Source organism: Protopterus annectens, chromosome 16.part0, assembly GCF_019279795.1.
Source record: "Protopterus annectens isolate FY-2018-M chromosome 16.part0, PAN1.0, whole genome shotgun sequence".
Lineage (NCBI taxonomy): Eukaryota > Metazoa > Chordata > Ceratodontiformes > Protopteridae > Protopterus > Protopterus annectens.
Window position 1 is genome coordinate 18,872,486 of NC_056750.1, and position 19,585 is coordinate 18,892,070.

General features: G+C 43.9%; 1 protein-coding gene across 1 annotated transcript in view; it reads right to left on the reverse strand.

The window, feature by feature from the left end:
- LOC122791053 (hamartin-like) overlaps positions 1-19,585 on the reverse strand; it is a 569,544-nt gene that overhangs the window by 403,782 nt on the left and 146,177 nt on the right. The window lies entirely within an intron of this gene.

Sequence of the window (19,585 nt, forward strand, 5' to 3'; positions counted from 1 at the left end):
TACCCCAGCAAGAAACAGCCATAAGATTGCAAAACCCTCCTGAGCGGTACCAGCCCATCCCGGGACACACACATATGCACAAAACGCCCAGACACAATTTACATTACCAATCTGCCAAGCTGCATGTCTTTATGCACCAGCAGGGACATTAACAAGAAAGCCAAACACCAACTGCTACACTACTATGCAACCCACTTTGGATTGGCATGCACTAAAATCTCAGTTCCTCGCTTCAGATTTCATGTGTCCATACATTGAGCTGAGAGTACCAGCTTGTGTTCCAGACTCGCCTCAGATTTCATATGTCCATACACTGAGCTGTGAGTACCAGCCTGTGTTCCAGACTCGCTTCAGATTTTGTGTGTCCATACGTTGAGCTGTGTGTACCAGCCTGTGTTCCAGAAGCAGCATCTGCTGGTTTGTATTAGGGGAAGAAGCTGATCAATAACCGTGTGTACAAATGCTGGTGGATCAAGTTCAAATTGCCCAAACTTTTAGCAAAAGTGGAGTTTCTGTTTTCTCCACTGTTGTGCGATTTATAAACGCAATGCAACAGTATCAGTGTAGTGACAAGTCCGTTACTAATAAGGCAAAACTGGAAAAAACAAAAAGTAACTGGAACCACGAGCAGGGATAAAACAAACAGTTGTTTGTTCAAAAACTGTAATGTCCACAACTTGCTTGAAAATTTGTTTTTGTAAAAACTAAGAGATGCTTATACCAAAAGTTTAAAATCCACAGTGTAATTAAAAGTTATGTTACTTTTTTGTGCGATTTATAAGTACATATATAAAAGCCTTGGGGTGTTGAGGTGTGCTCCACAAGGTAGGCACAGTGGGGCTTAACCCCCTACAAAAACTCTAATCCATTGTTCATTGAAAGTTGTTCTGTTTTTTTTTCCCTTCAATCCACAGGCACTTAGATACATGATCGTCAATGGTTCGACATGAAACATTGCATTAGATATGGCTGGGATATACTTCTAAAATGTACTCTGGAACAGTTGTTTTTTTCCAGACTGCAAATGCAGCCACAACTGAGGACCTCTTATCAGAGACATGCTTGGTTGGGGGGGGGGCTTCCAGAAGCACGCCTCCAGAGAAACATGGCTCTTAAGAGGCAAGTTGAAAGGAATACAGAGCTGGTGACAACTGTCAGTTGCACAACCTGTGAGTTATGTTGAACTTCAAAGCAGGTAAATCAAATTAACTCAATAAGGAATTAGGATTAGAAAAAAAGTAAGGTGCAGAGAATGCAATGCAATAAATCATACAAAACTGGAAATTTTGTAAAATAAAAAAACCTTCACTACCACCACCAATGTCAACAAATCCTGATCAATTTATTAGGTCTCCTTCAATGTGAAGGTAACTGAATCTCTAAAGCCCACTATTAATTGGTACACTTAAAACATATATCCAGTTAACAGTTGACCATAAAACCTTGATTCCCTGTAAAGCACTGGTATGTACTCACTTTACTGTCATGTTAACTCCTACCAGTGAACCACTAGAATGCAAAACCCTTCACACAGTTTAAACACTGCTTTAACTCAATCAAGCCACAGGAGCTCAGGAATGCGGACTGGTAACTTGCTCCATAGGAACAATGGCACATTTGAGTTATTTTTCAGAAAATCTTTAAAAAAAAAAAAAAACATAACTGAAGCAAATGTTCATAACTCTTCAACTGAAACAGCTACAAAAAAGTGTAACGACAAATATTTTTAAGCACACACAGATGCTCCTAATTATGTTAGGTTCATAGGTAGGTACTAGGCTATCGGCCCAAGGGCCTAGGTAAGCCTAGCCAACAAGGTTCCCTGGCTTACGCCACCCAAGAAAGTTAATTTCCTGTGCCCCTGTCGAGCAGAGCCACAGAAGTGATCCCCGGGGTGTATTTCATATTTCCCATCCACTCAAGATTTTTCTTGTAGAGTGCTAATGAACTTTGCTTGACATAGAGGAGTAGCTTGTTCCAGAGTATAGGAAGTCTCTGGAACAGAAATCTATCCTCCCAGCATGTCATGTTTATTGGGGCGACAAGGTTTATGTCCCTACAGGGTGTAGCTTGGAGGGATTGGGATTTCTTTAGGTGTAGTATGTCCAAAAGCTCTGGGTTTAACATAGCTTTATATTTAGGCAGAGATCTCCTTGGAGTAGGCAATATGCTACAGAGTAAAGCTGGAGTTTTTTTGAGACGGTCAGTGTAGGGCATCTGTTTGCGGCCAGCAATCCTCTTTGTGAGGTACTTCTGTATAATGGGTCTAAAGAGTGCCAAGTAGAGGGCAACAAGGACCTTTTTTTTCCTGGATGAGAACCCTTTTGTGATGAGATGTGAAACATAGAAGGATTTCCTGACTACTGTGGCAATGTGATTATCAAAGGAGAGACTACTGTCCACCTGGGTCCCAAGGTCTCTTATCACACATTCATTAAGTAGACTGCCATTTACGTGATAGTTCATAGGTACAGAGTTTTTACCAAAGGGGGTGACAATGCACTTTTGAGCACTGAGCTTGAGGCCATGCCTTTGACACCAGGCATCTGCCTCAGTGAGGCCCTTCTGTAGGATGTCCACATCATTTGGGGACTCAACTACGGCACCTAGTTTGCAGTCATCTGCGAACATCATTAGCCAGAGGCCTTCTGTGTTAGCCTGCACTTCAGAGAAGTAGATACCAAACAGGAGAGGTCCCAGGACTGGACCCTGTGGTACTCCACTTGTCACTGGTTTGAAGTCAGATTTGGAGTCTGCAACTTTTACAGTGTGGGTTCTGTCAGTAAGCCAGTTGGCAACCCATCTTGTGACATAGGAATTTATACCAAGTTTAGGGAGTTTAGCTATAATTCCAGTATGGGGGATGGTGTTGAAAGCCTTGGCGAGGTCAAGACAGGCTGTGTGAACAACCTTACCTCGTCTAAGGCTTTGGTGACTGCCTCAAAAAAGTCGATCAGGTTCAGAAGGCACGAGCTGCCTTTTACAAACCCGAACTGGGTGGGGTCCAGAGTTTGGAGGTTACCAATGTCTTTGTTTAAGAGTTCCATGATGATACGTTTCATGGCCTTGCAGACCAGGTTCATCAGGCTAACAGGGCGATAGTTCCCAGGATCAGTGGTGTCTACCCCTTTGTGGAGTGGGATGACTGTTGCTGTGTGCCATTCAGTGGGCACAAAGCCTAACATGAGACTATGATTGAACATGGTGCTTAGGTGGGGAGCCAGTTCGTTCTGAAGTTCGTGTAAAACGCAGCCTGGGATGTTGTCCGGTCCCATAGACTCTGTGTTTTTGGTTTTAGAGAGTACAGCTTTTACCTGCATAGATATGATTACAGGGACTCTGCAATCTTCCTGTATAGATAGGGGCCCTTTAGGGGGTGAGAGGAGGGTAAAGTGGTGAGAGGAGGGTAAAGTTAGCACTGAACCTATCTGCCAGGATGTTGGCAATATCAGTTGGTTCTGCAATTTTCGTGAGTTGTGCTACAACTCAGAGCAGATCTGGGTGTTGCATAGAGATTCTTGACATAGCTATAGAATGCTTTGTGGCTGCCCTTAGTAGCAAATTTGTTTTTGTAGCTAGCTTTGGAGGATCTTATAAGGGATCTCAGCTTCTTACTGAGACTAACCAGGGAGCTCCTCCACCCACGGGATTTTCCTCTCTTTTGCAAGTTTCTTCCTTCTGTTGTATAGTTTGTTTATGGCAGTGGCCACCAGATTGGCTTCCTTTTTTAGGAGGATAGCATCTTGGTTCTGTTTGGGATAGCATGATCCATGCACTTGTGTAAGTACTTATAGATTAGCAATGACATTTTATCTAAAGTCTGGTTTCATAACTGTCAGGAACTACAGAATTTATGCATAATGATTTGCCTGAATGTCAATTACAAAATGAGACCTGGGCAAGCATTCTTCAGTTGCACACAAAGGCAAAATTGTGAAAAATGTATTTCTAAATATAACAAATATGCCATCTGCAATATACTTGCAACTTTTTTTGAGCTTTTACTGACTAGGTGTGTGGACTGGTACAAGGACTCTCTTCAGCCATGACCAAAGTGCCAAAGCACAAATTAATGCACATTAGTACAATACAAATCACATGAAATACACTAAATACAAAGCCAAAAACAGTGTGTAAATAAGCATGGAAAATACACCAACAGTAAAGTACTGAATATACAGACGAGAAAAATGACCCAAGTCCATTAAAAAGAAAGTACAGTTGTGTACACTTACCATAAATGTAGATGTTCAAGTGTATTCACTGTTGCAGTCATCACATTTGGGTTATCTGCTTGCAGTAGCCCTCAGTCGGTCTGATTAACAAAGTCTTGGGTCCTGCATAAGTTGCTGTCCCTTCTTCCATGAGGTCAGGTTGTCTGGGGTACAAGCCATTACATCAGTTTTTCTTGCCCCAGATGTCAGGTGCCCCCCAATGGAAAGTAATTAAATCTATAAATATACAAGGTTATACCCTTCCAACAAAAAAGCAAATACACCAAAAAGCTTTTGAGCATAGTAAAGGAGAGTAGAGGTATAGCCAAAAGAAGTAAGGGGGCTGGAAAGAGGGGTAACCAGGACTACAACAGTGAATACACTCGAAATCTACATTTAAGTGTACACAACTGTACTATGTTCTTCGTATTTCACTGTTGCAGTCATCACATTTGGGTAGATTCCCAAAGCTAAGGATGGGAGGAGAAATTTAGATAGCATTAAGACCAGCTATAAGGCCCTGCAAGACTGCAGTGGCAAAGCCAGCTCTGGATTTAGAGAAAACTGACAGATGGTAATGCTTGTTGAAAGTATGTACAGAACTCTAGGTAGCAGCATCTAGGATGTCCCTGGTAGGGACACCTCTGAGAAAGGCTGTAGAGGTAGATGCAGCCCTAGCTGAGTGGGGTCTGATCCCCTGTGGGATAGGTTTTCCATGGTGCTTGTAGCAGAAATGTATGCAATGTCCTATCCATTTGGGAATGGTTTGCTTTGAAATAGCTTTCCCCTCTGCCCCTGCAGCAAATGCCACCAGCAGTTGTTCAGATTTCCTTTGAGGTTTAGTCCTCTCCAAGTTGAATCTAAATTGTGTGTGTACATCTAAAGAGTGCAGTATCCATTCCCCTTTGTTCTGTGGATTAGGAAAGAAGATTGGCAAATGAATGGGCTGATTAAGGGCCACAATGGATACCACCTTGGGCCCTTAAATCAGCCCATTCATTTGCCAATCTTCTTTCCTAATCCACAGAAGTGATTGCTAAAAGGAAAGCCGTTTTCCAAGAAAGGAATTTTAAGTCTTGAGTAGCAGCTGGCTCGAAAGGAAGAAGAGTGAGTTTCTCCAAGACAAAGGTGAGGTCCCAGGCTGGGGTTGGAGCTCTCCTGGGTGGTCGTAAATTTTTGGCCCTTCTGAGAAACTGCTTGAGCAGTGGATGAGAGAAGAGGGGAAGTTCTATGTTATAATGAGTTGAAATGGCTGAGGCGTGAAATTTGATGGAGGAGAAAGACAGGCCCTTGTGAAGCATCTCAGTTAAGTATTGTAAAATCTGAGATAAATTGGGCACTGATGTGCTCATCCCTTGAGATTGGTTCCAGGCACAGAATCTTTTCCATTATTCAGCATAAGATTTTCTAGTACTAGGCCTCCTTGCCTCTAAAATGATATCCATCACTGGTTTACTGAGTGATGGTAAAGGAGAGATTAGGTAATTAGCCAGGCTGCTAGGTTCAGTGTTTGAAGCTAAGGGTGCAGAATCTGGTTCTCCTGCTGAGACAATAGGGTAAGAGTCTAAGGCAGGTGCCACGAGGCCAACAGTGACATGCTGCGCAAGAGAGGGTACCAGTGTTGGCGTGGCCTGTCTGGTGAAATCAAAATCGTCCTTGGTTTGTCTTGTTTGATCTTCAGTAGTACTTTGGAGAGCAGAGGCAGAAGAGGAAAGGCATAAACTGATAGGCTTTTCCAGCTGAAGGACAGAGCATCCACTTTCCAAGCTCGTTTGTGGGGAGTCCTTGTGCAAAATTTGTCCAATTGATAGTTCTGGGGGGAGGCAAACAGATCTATATCTGGCTCCCCCATTTGCTTGTCAACATGTTGAAAATCCTTGGTTCCAGTTTCCACTCATGTGGGTCCACGAGTTTTCTGCTTAGTTCATCTGCCAGTGTATTTAGTTTTCCTGTCAGGAATTGAGCTTGTAGATGCACTTGGTAGCTCAGGGCTGTGTGTCACAATGCCATGGCTAGTCTGCAGTGGGGATAAGAATGTGTACCCCCCTGTTTGTTTATGTACCAAATAACAGTGGTGTTGTCCTTCTTTAGCATTAACTGACTTGGAAGAATGTGGTCCTTGAAGACTGTCAGAGCATTCTGTACAGCTAACATTTCTTTCTGATTGATATGCAGGTTCATTTGACTTGGGTTCCATTTGCCCTGAATGCACTTCCCTGCCAGATGAGCCCCCCATGCATAGTCTGATGCATCTGTTAGGGTTTGGGCAGCAGGTGGTAGTGTAAATGGTAGTCCCTTGTTTTGGTGACAGGCCTCTGCCCACCAAAGGAACTCTAGGCATAGGCAAGGTATGATAGGAATCATTGCTTCTAGATCCTGTGAATGTTGACACCATAGGCTATTAAGATACCATTGTAGTTTCCTCATATGCAGTCTTGCATATGGAATTAGAAGAATGCAGGAGGCCATGAACCTCAAAGCTTGTAGTATTTGCCTTGCAGATAGCAGGGTTTATGTGGCCACTTGTTTGAAGTAGGTTGTCAAATTAATTTGTTTCTCTGGCGTGAGGAAAGCCACTTGGGAAGTTGCATTCAAGCTTGCTCCCGGGAAAGTACAGTTGTGTACATGTACCATAAATGTAGATGTTAGAGTGTATTCACTGTTGCAGTCATTACATTTGGGTAATCTGCTGGCAGGTTGCCCTCAGTCGGCCTGAATTCCAAAGTCTTGGGTGCTGCATCAGTTGCTTTCAGCCATGCTGCCAGGTTCAGTGTCTGGGGTTGATTGTGCAGGATTGGATTGTTTTGCTGGGACAGTAGTTGAGGTCTTCGAGGTAAGATTCAAGCTGGGTATTGAGACAAGTTCCTTAGGATTGGGTACCAGTATTGGTGGGGCCAGTGCGGGGCAATTAGTATCATCTTTGGTTTCTCTTGTCAGACTTTTAGGAGGACCTTGGGAAGAAGAGGCAGAGGAGGAAAGGCATAAACTGATAGGTTTTTCCAACTGAAGGACAGGGCGTCCACTTTCCATGCTTGTCTGTGAAAAGCCCTTGTCCAGAATCTTTTCAACTGATAATTTTGAGGAGAGGCAAAGAGATCTATATCCAGGCTCCCCCATTTCCTTGTTTTTATGCTGAAGACTTGTGGATCTAGTTTCCACTCGTGAGGGTCCATAAGGTTTCTGCTTAAATCGTCTGCCAGAGTATTTTGTTTTCCTGACAGGAATTGAGCTTGAAGATGTATTTGGTAAGTCAAAGCTGTGTCCCACAGTGCCATGGCTAATCTGCAAGCCCCCCTGCTTGTTTATATACCACATGGCCGTGGTGTTGACCATCTTTATCAGTAGTTGTCCTGGAAGAAGTAAGTCCTTGAAGGCTGTCAGGGCATTTTGAACAGCTAGCATCTCTTTCTGGTTGATATGTAGATGCATTTGTTTTGGGGTCCATATGCCCTGAATGCATCTTCCCACCATGTGGGCCCCCCAGGCATAATCTGATGCATCTGTTGTTAAGGTTTGGCTAGCAGGGGATAGAGTGAAGGCCCGTCCCATGTTTTGGTGACATGCTTTCGCCCACCATAGACATTCCTGCTGTAAGCAGGGAATGAGAGGAATCATTATTTCCAGACAGTGACAATGTTGACTCCATAAGCTTTTTAGGTACCATTGAAGTTTCCTCATATGCAGTCTTGCATATGGAATCGGTAGGATGCAGGATGCCATGAAGCCCAGAGCCTGCAGAATTTGTCTTGCAGATAACTGGGTTTTTGTTGCCATCAGTTTGAAGTAAGTAGTCACTTGCCTTTGCTTGCCTGGCGTGAGGTAAGCCATCTGGGCAGTTGTATTCAAGCTTGCACCCAGGAATGTTATCTTTTGAGAGGGTACCAGTTGTGATTTCTTTTCATTTATTGTGTACCCTAGGCATATTAGAAGCCTTTTCACAAACGCCAGATGTCGAATAAGAGTGTCCTTGTTCTTTGCTTGAATGAGACAGTCATCTAAATAAGGATATATTTGTATACTACTTTGTCTGCAAAATGCAATTACTGGTGCCAGGCACTTTGTAAAGACCCTGGGCGCAGTAGATAAGCCAAAGGGCAGTGCAGAGAATTGGTAATGCATTAAGCCAGCCTTGAATCTGAGGTATCTTCTGCATGACTTTCTTATTGGGACATGCAGGTATGCCTCTTTTAGGTCTAATGTCACCAGCCAAGCATTCTTGCCCAGCAAGGGCAGAAGTTGCTGTAGAGTCAACATTTTGAATTTTGGTATATCCAGAAATGTGTTTAGAATAGATAGGTCCAGTATTGGTCTCCAGGTCTTGTCCTTTCTTGGGACCAAGAAAAGTCTTGAATAAAATCCTTGTCCCTGTTCTTGCTCTGGTATGGTGACTGTCGTGGCTACACCAAGAAAACTGGACAAAAAAAATTTGCAGTCTGAGGAACAACATGTGGTCAAAGCAGTGTAAGCTACCAGCAGCTGAGGCATAAAAGAAGCTGGCCTGATACCCAAAGACCCCTTGGCAGATTCCTTTTTTCTTCCAGGCAAGGGAGGGAAGAACTACAGACCACAGGCTACTCAAATGTGGGTCTATATTACCAGAGCGAAAGTACTTTTGAGCGAATACCTAAACACAGACACGTATTGCACTAACCGCGAGAATACCGAACGCACTAAACCGCAAAATTTTAAATCTCGAACTGTCAGTCAGCCAACTCCACCACCCGCTACATACTACTTACCTACACAAAATAAATAAACCACATACATAAAAGTACAGTTTTGTACCTACCATAAATGTAGATGTCCGAGAGGTATGCATCTGCAGTCCTAACATATGGGTTGTCCTGCCTCAGGCAGCCCTTCGGTCGGCCGGATTCCAAAGTCTGGGTCTGGCCTCGGCTGATGTCGCACTTCACCCGACGTCATAGCTGCAGTGAATTGGGTATAAAGGCATCAGCCGACGCCATTTTCCTCAGTGTTTCTTGCCCCAGATGCCAGGTGCCCTCTAGGAAGGCTAAATTTAGATAAATGCAAAAGATTCCAAATAGTAGAGAGCAAACCATATAAACATGTATGTACATATATACAAACAAATACACCATAATAGATTCCCCCAGCTAGCTACAAGATGGGCAAATACCCTAGGAGTACCACAGAGGGGAAGGAGGGTGGGTAATCCTGACTGCAGATGCATACCTCTCGGACATCTACATTTATGGTAGATACAAAACTGTACTATGTCCTTCAAGGATGCATCTGCAGTCCTAACATATGGGTAGAATACCATAGCCAAACTGGGGGAGGAGGCACTAAGGTGATTATGGTGTAGTTAAGATCCCTTGCAAAACAGCAGTTGCAAAACCTGCTCGGGATCTGGAGTATAAAGGTAGATTATAATGCTTGGCAAATGTATGCACGGAGCTCCAAGTAGCAGCTACTAAAATGTCTTTGGTAGCCACTCCTCGTAGGAAAGCTGTAGTAGTGGCTGTAGCCCTTGTGGAGTGAGGTCTGATGTTTTCTGGAGTTGCCTTTCCATGAAAGGAGTAACAAAATCTAATGCAATTTCCTATCCATTTTGAGATTGTCTGTTTTGAAATTGCTTTTCCTTCCATTCCTGTTGCATATGCTACCAGAAGCTGGTCAGTTTTTCTGTTGGTCTTGGTTCTGTCCAGATAGTAGCGCAACTGCCTGTGCACATCCAAGGTATGTAGTAACCTTTCCCCCCTGTTCTGTGGGTTGGGGAAGAATGCTGGTAGGTGGATTGCTTGGTTCAATGATACCCTGGAGACCACTTTTGGCATAAAAGAAGGGTTGGTTCTCAAGGACACTCTATCCTGATGGAAGATAAGGAAGGGCTGTACTGCCATTAATGCCTGTAATTCTGAGACCCTTCTTGCTGAAGTGATTGCAAGCAGCAAAGCAGTTTTCCAAGATAAGAACTGTAATTCTGCTGTTGCTGCTGGCTCGAAAGGGGGAAGTGTTAGCTTTTCCAGCACAAAGTTAAGGTCCCATGTAGGCAAAGGTGGCTTCCTTGGAGGCTTTACATTTTTAATTCCTCTCAGAAACTGCCTGAGTAGAGGATGAGAGAAGACTGGAGGATCCATGTTGTATTCTGCTGAAATTGCTGATGCATGAATCTTGATGGAGGAGTAAGACAGGCCATTGTGGAAAAGTTCGGCTAAGTATTCCAGGATGTTAGCTAAGTTTGCTAATGATACATTTTCTCCTTTTGCTGCACTCCAAATGAGGTATCTTTTCCATTTGGCTGAATAAGTCTTCCTTGTGGAGGGTCTGCGAGCCTCCAGGATAATGTCCTTAACACTCTGAGATAAATCTGGGTTATTTTGTTTTATGTAATGTTCCAGGCAGCTAGCTGCAGTGTGCTCAAGTTTGGATGTAGGATCTTGTAGTTGTTCTGTGTTAGCAGTAAAGGAACTAGAGGTAGAGGCCATGCGTGTGTCCGAGACATGCTCCTCAGTAGCGGGTACCAATGCTGCCTCGGCCAGTCTGGAGCTATCAGGATGATCCTTGGGTGATCTTCTTTGATCTTCAGAAGCACTTTGTGCACCAAAGGAAGAGGTGGGAATGCATACGCTGTCAGGTTTTCCCAACTGAAGGATAGGGAGTCCACCTTCCAAGCAAGAGGGTGGTATGTCCTTGTGCAGAATTTCCTCAATTGGTGGTTGTGTGGGGATGCGAACGGGTCTATTTCTGGTAGTCCCCATTTCTTTGTAATGGTTTTGAAGATGTCTGGATGCAGCATCCATTCGTGGGCATCCGTGGTAGTTCTGCTTAAGGTGTCTGCTAGTATATTTTCTTTTCCTGGCACAAATATTGCCTGGAGTTGAATGTTGAGGTTCAGAGCCACATTCCACAGGTCCATTGCCATCCGGCATAGAGGATATTAGTGTGTTCCTCCCTGTTTGTTGATATACCACATGACTGTGGTGTTGTCCGTCCTTATCAGCAAATGACCCTGTTGAAGAAAAGGTCTGAATGTCTGTAGTGCCTGTTTCACTGCCAGCATCTCTTTTAGATTTATGTGAAGGTTCAGCTGGTCTTGTGTCCATAGGCCTTGTATACACTTGTCCACCATGTGCGCCCCCCAGCCTAGGTCTGAGGCGTCCGTGGTGATAGTCTGGCTTGGGTGAGGTTTGTGGAAAGGCAGTCCTCTGTTCATCCGACAGGCCTGAGCCCACCACAGGAATTCTTGTTAAAGGCATGGGATTATTGGAATCTGGGCTTCTAGACTGTGCTTGTGTTGAGACCATACATTCCTTAGGTACCATTGCAACTTCCTAATATGCAGCCTGGCATGTGGTATCAATATTATGCAGGATGCCATGTAACCCAGGGCTTGCAGGACTTTCCTTGCTGTAAGCTGGTTCTGTGTTGTTAATGCCATGAAATAGAGTGGTAGTTGCTTTTGCTTTTCTGCTGTGAGAAATGCCATCTGATTTGATGTGTCCAGTTCTGCACCCAAGAATGTTATCCTTTGGGATGGTACCAGCCTTGACTTTTCATGTTGACTGTGTATCCCAGGGCTTGTAGTAGTTGTATAACCTTTTCCAAATCTTTTGTTAATTTGGTCTTGTTGTCCGCTTGTATTAGGCAGTCGTCCAGGTATGGGTAAATCTGAATTCCCTGAAGCCTGCAATGAGCAATTACTGATGCCAGGCATTTCGTGAATACTCTGGGCACAGTAGATAAGCCAAATGGCAATGCTGAGAATTGATAATGCTCTGATCCTGCAAGAAATCTGAGGTATCTTCTGCAATCTGGTCGTATAGGGACGTGCAGGTATGCCTCCTTGAGATCTAGAGTCACCAGCCAAGACTCCTTGCCCAGCATGGGAAGAAGTTGCTGTAGGGTCAGCATTTTGAATTTTGGAACAATGAGATATGTGTTCAGAGCGGACAGGTCGTGAATAGGTCTCCACTGGTTTTCTTTTCTTGGTACCAGGAAAAGTCTGGAGTAAAATCCTTGCCCTTGTTCCATGGGAGGTACCTTTTCTATAGCTCTCATCCATAGTAGGGGATTGATTTGTTCTACAGCGTTTGTTTTTTGGTTTGGTGGTAGGTTTGGCATTCCTCTCTTTTTTGGTAGAGTGTGGAAGTAAAACCTGTAGCCTTTGTCTATGGTCTGTAAAATCCATTTGTCTCCTGTAATGTAATGCCAGTTTACGGAAAATAAGGCTAGCTTTCCGCCTAAGGGTGCTTCCAGTTGTTTCCTGGTAGGCGGTATCAGAGCCAAGTCATTGTGTCTGTCCTGTGGAAGTGGTCGTAGCTGGATCTGTGGCAGTACTTCTCTGGTTGTTAGGCTGCCACTGACGTCCCCTGTAGGCACCTCTGCCTCTTGGGCGCCTATTTCTGCCTCTCTGGGCTCTGGAGGTGTCTGGAAAGGACCAATTCTTCGAAGGCCAATTTCTACTAAACCTTGGAGGCTGGACCTGTAAGAAATCCTTGACTGTTTGGACAGATTTTGCTTTTTCTTCCACCTTCTTTAGCACTTGCTGTGTAGGGGAACCAAACAAACTTTGTTTCTCCATGGGAGCATCTAGGAGTTTTGACTTTACATGGTCTGGTAAGGATTGTTCCTTTAACCATGCATGCCTTCTAATCACTGTTCCAGTCATAGCTGATCTAAAGGAAGCCTCCAGTGCATCATAGTCGCATTTTAAGGAATGATTACTGACCTGTTGAGTGTTATGTACCAAATCCTGAAGGGACTTGCGGTCTATAGGTTCAGGAGAGGACAGTTTTTTATTTAGCTGGTCTAACAAAAATTCCTGATACTGAATCATGTGGAATTGACAGTTTAAGGCCCTAGCCGAAAGAGTAGCATAAGTATAAACTTTTTTACCCCATCTCTCTAATGCTCTAGATTCTCTTTCAGAGGGGAGGGGGGTTCTGGCAGAGGCAGCTGCTACAGCTTTGGGGCCCTGTGAAATGGTTTCAGGATCTGCAATAGGAGCCTTATACAAGTGAAAGTGAGTGTCCGGGACCCTGTAATATCTATCGGGCTTGGCAGGGGCCGGGGGAAGAGAGTCAGGGGCAGTACAAGCATCATTATATGCATCATCCACAACTGTTAGTACTGGAGGAATGGCTAAAGGCCTGTGCTGTGGTAAATGTAAAAAGGTCCTTAGCCTTTTCCTTGACTCTGAGAAATCCTGGCCCTGCCATTGAAAATGCTCTCTCATAGCATGTAAGGTTTCCCCAAAAGAAAATTCCTCAGGAGGAGAGGCAGAAGGAATGGAGTCTTCTGCATCAGAATCCTCATAAGGGGAATATGGGCCTTCTGGAGGTTCTGAGTTTTCTGAATCATCCGAGGAATAGTCTGTAGAAACTGGATCGGGGGGCTCTGCTCTAGGCCTCTTCTCTGGAGGGGGTTGAGAGGCCCTGTCAGGGTGAGGTTGGGATCCCCTGATCAAAGAAATGAGATCCTCAGCCAGGCTGAGCATTTGGGAACTAGAGGTAGGCCTGTGTGAGGGGGTTTTAGCAGGCAAGGCCTTAGAAGATTTAGCTGCTTTAGCCCTAGCAAAAGCCTTGATGGACATAGATGCAGGGGGCCTAGCAGCTCCACGTGCAGGAGTAGATATGTCTAAAGGAATAGTATCTGATAAATCCTGTGTACCTGCAATAGCAGTGGAAATTTCAGTAGCAGACTCAGCCATGCTGTGTGAGGCCTCGGCTATAGGAGGCATGCTTTCGGCCGAAGGAAGAACCGTGGACTCGGTTTCAGCCGAAACCGAGACACTCGCGGTTGGCATAACCGTGGTTTCGGCCGAAACCGCAGACCACGAGTGTCGGTCCTTTTCCTTACGCTTTTTAACTAATTGTGAAGTCGGAGTCTCCGACGGCATTTTGTAAGCAAAAGCGGGACCAAAAAACTCTGCAAACTCCGACCGACGTCTAAGTGTTCGTCGGTTGAAGGAAGCACAGGCTAGACAAGCTGCTACGTCGTGGTCTGGGCCTAAGCAAGGAAGGCAGTAAGAGTGGAAATCCTTATGAGGTATTTGTTTCCCACAAGTTAAACAGTTATTTACTTTTTCTGACATTGGCTGAGGCAAGAAAGAGTCCCCAACGGGGTACTTAGCTTTTTAGAAGTCTTCGGTAGTAGTAATCTCTGGATCTGACCGACCGGCACTTGCGAACAGCTTCTGCTTCGGGCACCGCGCGGCAAGAAAGACTGGGGAAAATGGCATCGGCTGATGCCTTTATACCCAATTCACTGCAGCTATGACGTCGGGTGAAGTGCGACATCAGCCGAGGCCAGACCCAGACTTTGGAATCTGGCCGACCGAAGGGCTGCCTGAGGCAGGACAACCCATATGTTAGGACTGCAGATGCATCCTTGAAGGACATCTAACCAAACCCTACTTCTAACCCTAAAGTAAACCACCAAAACCCTACTTCTAACCCTACACTTAACCCCACATACACAACTATCTATGCACTGTCTTTAACCCCTCCCTAACCCTAAGGTCCGTAACTACCGCACAGTTCCCCTACGAAAATATACACAAACAAAATAAATAATCCACATACATACATACATTTAACAAAACCCTACTTCTAACCCTACACTAAATCTTACATACATTGCCTATCTATGCACTTACCTTAACCTGCACCCTAACCCTAAGGTCTGTAACTATCACACACTTACTTATGGAGCTATACCACAAACAGGCCAACCATGGTAATTCGACATTTCCAAATTCGCTGTTTGACGTTCGCTGTAATGCCGGTTCACGCAATACGTGTCAACATTCACGGATTCGCTTAAATGGACTTTCGCTCTCGTAATAAGGACCCATATATACACACACGGGACTCATGAATTTGGTCGACACAGCAAAATGTCAACAGCTACTTGACTGACCATAGTTGGCTGACAGGTGTGTTCCATCAACAATCCCTGAGTGGGGGTAATATTCTCTTTCCCCAGAAACTGTGCAATCTCAGTGTTATTATAATTAGCAATGGGCATGGGGGGGTGCAGGGGGGCTTGCTTCCTACAAACAGTAATGCTATTTGGGTTTCTTTGCTTGCATACAGTGAAGATTTTCCTCACACATGCTCAGTTGACTGTCAACGTGTTGTCGACCTTTTGTGGTAAACTTTCTTACCACTGACATTTTGCTATATCAACCACACTATTGTTATGCATAGTTTCAAATATCTGATGTATGACTTAAGGAGGGTTTAGTTTCCTTCTTTTTAAAAAGTTGATTTATGTTGGTTACCCACCACAATTGTTTACTACTGAACTTCCCACTCTTTCATTCTGGTTGGGAAATGTCAACGCTATGCTTTTTTCTAAGAGAGTGTAAAACTCCTCTGTGAAGCTGACTTCTGTGGTCAGTACCGCAGCTGGTGCTGTCAGATGAAACTTGAGATGTTGTCATATAAACTGCATGCAGTTTGTCTGTTTTAAGTCTTTAAATCCAGGTATGTAGGTTTCAGGGGCTTTGGAGATTTTTTCTCACTTGTTTTAAGAAAACATTAATATAAGATAACAGAAATATTACAAAACAAATTGCTGCTCGCTTGTCTCTAATACAAATAGCAAGAAGGCCTGCTGTTTCGTTTAGATGCTTTAATATACAGAAACACATCAGGACGGATAGCAGCATCATAAAATACGAACAAACTAGTTAACAAACTGACCTTGCATACATACGTGCTTACATTTCAAAAGCTAACTACGCACCATTTTATCTAGCTTGGCTTTAACTCTGTCCTGCATGGCTATTGGAACTTTACATGCTGGCCTGATAACTGGACTGACCTCTGGGTCTAACTTTATGGAGTACACAACTTTTAAGTTTGCCTAGTTTGTCTTGGAAAAGATCAGCACAGGTAGAAAAAAATGATTTCCTTCTTAAATGAAAGTAGTCCCATTTTCAAGAGTCTTTGAGCCCTAAAAATGACTGGACATGCCTCTTGACCATGCTGGAAGTAACATGAAAGCACTACCAAGCCTCAGGTTTGAATTACTTCACCTCCATAAGCAACAAGTTTCGCACACCTTGCTAAATTCAAGCCTTTCACCATGACACATTCTAGCAAACTATATGACTTAACAGGGAAGGGAGTTTCCAGGGCAATAGTATACAGAAGCTATAATCATGAGGACTAACTCTAAAATTGGCCCTCTGGTGGATACATTATCTATCTCTTCCAGAAAAACTTGTGGGCATACCCAATACCGGGGAAGTAAGTACTCCAAACTGCACAGTAGTTAGTTGCCCAAAACAGAGTTCTTGTTAACATGGAGTTCTATGAAAACTTTCAGGAATTTAGCACAATCATCTGGTGAGATCACAGGTGGATTATATCTTATGTAGAAGGGCCAGTCTGAAGGAGATTAGAGACTGTAAAGTGGTAGCAGGGGAAAGTGTAGTTAGGCAGCATAGGATGGTGGTTTGTAGAATGACACTGGTGATCAAGAAGAGGAGGATGAGTGTGAGGGCAGCACCAAGGATCAAATGGTGGAAATTGAAAAATGGTAATTGTGAGGTGATGTTCAGGGAAGAGTTGAGACAGGCACTGGGTGGCAGTGAAGAGTTACCGAATAGCTGGGTAATTACAGCAGAGCTAGTAAGAGAGATGGCTAGAAAGGTGCTTGGTGTGACATCTGGAAAGAGGAAGGAGGACAAGGAGACCTGGTGGTGGAGACCTGGTGGTGGAATGAAGAAGTACAGGAGAGCATACAGAGAAAGAGGTTGGCGAAGAAGCGGGACTGTCAGAGAGATGAAGAAAGTATACAGGAGTATAAGAAGATGAGGTGCATGGCAAAGAGAGAGGTGGCCAAGGATAAGGCGTATGACGAGTTGTATAAAAGATGAGACACTAAGGAGGGAGAAAAGGACCTGTACCAATTGGCTAGACAGAGGGACCGAGCTAGTAAAGATGTGCAGCAGGTAAGGGTGATAAAGGATAACGAGGGAAATGTACTCACAAGCGAGGAGAGTGTGTTGAGCAGATGGAAAGAGTACTTTGAGGGGCTGATGAATGAAGAGAATGAGAAGGAGAGAAGGCTGGATGATGTGCGGATAGTGAATCATGAAGTGCAGTGGATTAGCAAGGAGGAAGTAAGGATAGCTATGAAGAGGATGAAGAATGGAAAGGCTGTTGGTCTAGATGACATACCTGTGGAAGCATGGAGGTGTTTAGGTGAAATGGCAGTGGAGTTTTTAGCTAGATTGTTTAATGAAATCTTGGAAAGTGAGAGGATGCCTGAGGAATGGAGAAAAAGTGTTTTGGTACCGATTGTTAAGAATAAGGGTGATGTGCAGAGCTGTAGTAACTACAAAGGGATTAAATTGATCAGTCACAGCATGAAGTTATGGGAAAGAGTAGTGGAAGCTAGGTTAAGAAGGGAGGTGATGATTAGTGATCAGCAGTATGGTTTCATGCCAGGAAAGAGCACTACAGACGCGATGTTTGCTTTGAGAGTGTTTATGGAGAAGTACAGAGAATGCATTGTGTCTTTGTGGATTTAGAGAAAGCATATGACAGGGTGCCTAGAGAGGAGTTGTGGTATTGTATGAGGAAGTCGGGAGTGTCAGAAAAGTATGTAAGAGTGGTACAGGATATGTACGAGGGTAGTGTGACAGCGGTAAGGTCTGTGGTGGGAGTGACGGATGCGTTTAAGGTGGAATTACATCAAGGTTCAGCTCTGAGCCCTTTTTTATTTGTAATGGTGATGGACAGGTTGACAGACGAGATCAAACAGGAGTCCCCGTGCACTATGATGTTTGCAGATGACATTGTGATCTGTAGTGAGAGTAGGGAACAGGTGGAGGAGACCCTGGAGAGGTGGAGATATGCTCTAGAGAGAAGAGGAATGAAGGTCAGCAGGAATAAAACAGAATTTGTGTGTGTGTGAATGAGAGGGAGGATAGAGGAATGGTGAGGATCCAAGGAGTAGAGGTGGCGAAGGTGGATGAGTTTAAACACTTGGGATCAACACTTCAGAGTAATGGCGAGTGTGGAAGAGAAGTGAAGAGAGTACAGGCAGGATGGAGTGGGTGGAGAAGAGTGTCAGGAGTGATTTGTGACAGACGAGTACCAGTAAGAGTGAAAGGAAGGTCTACAAGAGGGTAGTGAGACCAGCTATGTTATATGGGTTGGAAACAGTGGCATTGACAAAAAGACAGGAATCAGAGCTTGATGTGGCAGAGTTGAAGATGTTAAGATTTGCACTGGGTGTGACGGGGATGGACAGAATTAGGAATAAGTATATTAGAGGGTCAGCCCAGGTTGGAAGGTTTGGAGACAAAGCCAGAGAGGCAAGATTACATTGGTTTGGATATGTGCTGAGGAGGGATGCTGAGTATATTGGGAAAAAGATGTTAAGGATGAAGCTACCAGGTAACAGGAAAAGAGGAAGGCCTAAGATAAGGTTTAGGGATGTGGTGAGAGAGGACATGTAGGTGGCTGGTGTGACACAGCAAGATTCAGAGGACAGGAAAAAATGGTTTATCTACTGTGGCGACCCCTGATGGGAGCAGCCGAAAGAAGATCTGGTGAGATGGAGGGTGTCCTGTAACAGGCTGTTTGTTGGTAGTTATTTTTATTATCTTTACTATTTGACATTTGTTTATCAGGAAAAGTCCAACTGGACATAGATCCTATTTTCAGCAGAGACCCAGGGAAAACAGCTCCATTACCATAATACAACTTTTGAACATGATAATGATAGTTAATTTTAATGCCATCATTGACAATGTAATAATAATTAACAATGATACCAAAAATAGCTAATTTTAAATTACATTAACTTAGTACAGATTGTTATTTATATGCTGCATCCCATACCCAAATAGTACAGGTAGAAAAAAGTGAGTACAGGTCAAGTGAAGTAATTCAAGTGAGTACAGGAAACAAATCTGATAGTGGAAATTAGGAGTGACCAGCAGAACATGTCTAGAAAGGATAACTATATGGTTTAAGAATTGGCGAGTGAAAAACAGCAGTGCTCGATAATACAGATGGGGAGATAGGCAAAGAGATCGGAAACGAGGGGACAGTACAAAGGTGGTGGTAGATTCAGAGAAATGTAGAGGAAGAGGGGAATAACAGCATGGGAAGGGTGGAGAAAAGAATTAGAGGAAATGTCAGCTACAATTGAGGCAGGCACACAGCAAACATTTGAAAAGGACTTCTCTTAATGTTTTTTTTCTTTTTCTTAAACATATGACTGCTAGGTATCAATCTAAAAGCAATGGTAATTTTATTCCAGGATTTAACCACAGAGTTAGACTATAAACTACTGATTTTGGACTTTGTTTATAAATTTCAAGGAGACATTGTTCAGAACAGCAAACAGGGCAGCTGGCAAGCTAATGCTTGAGAATG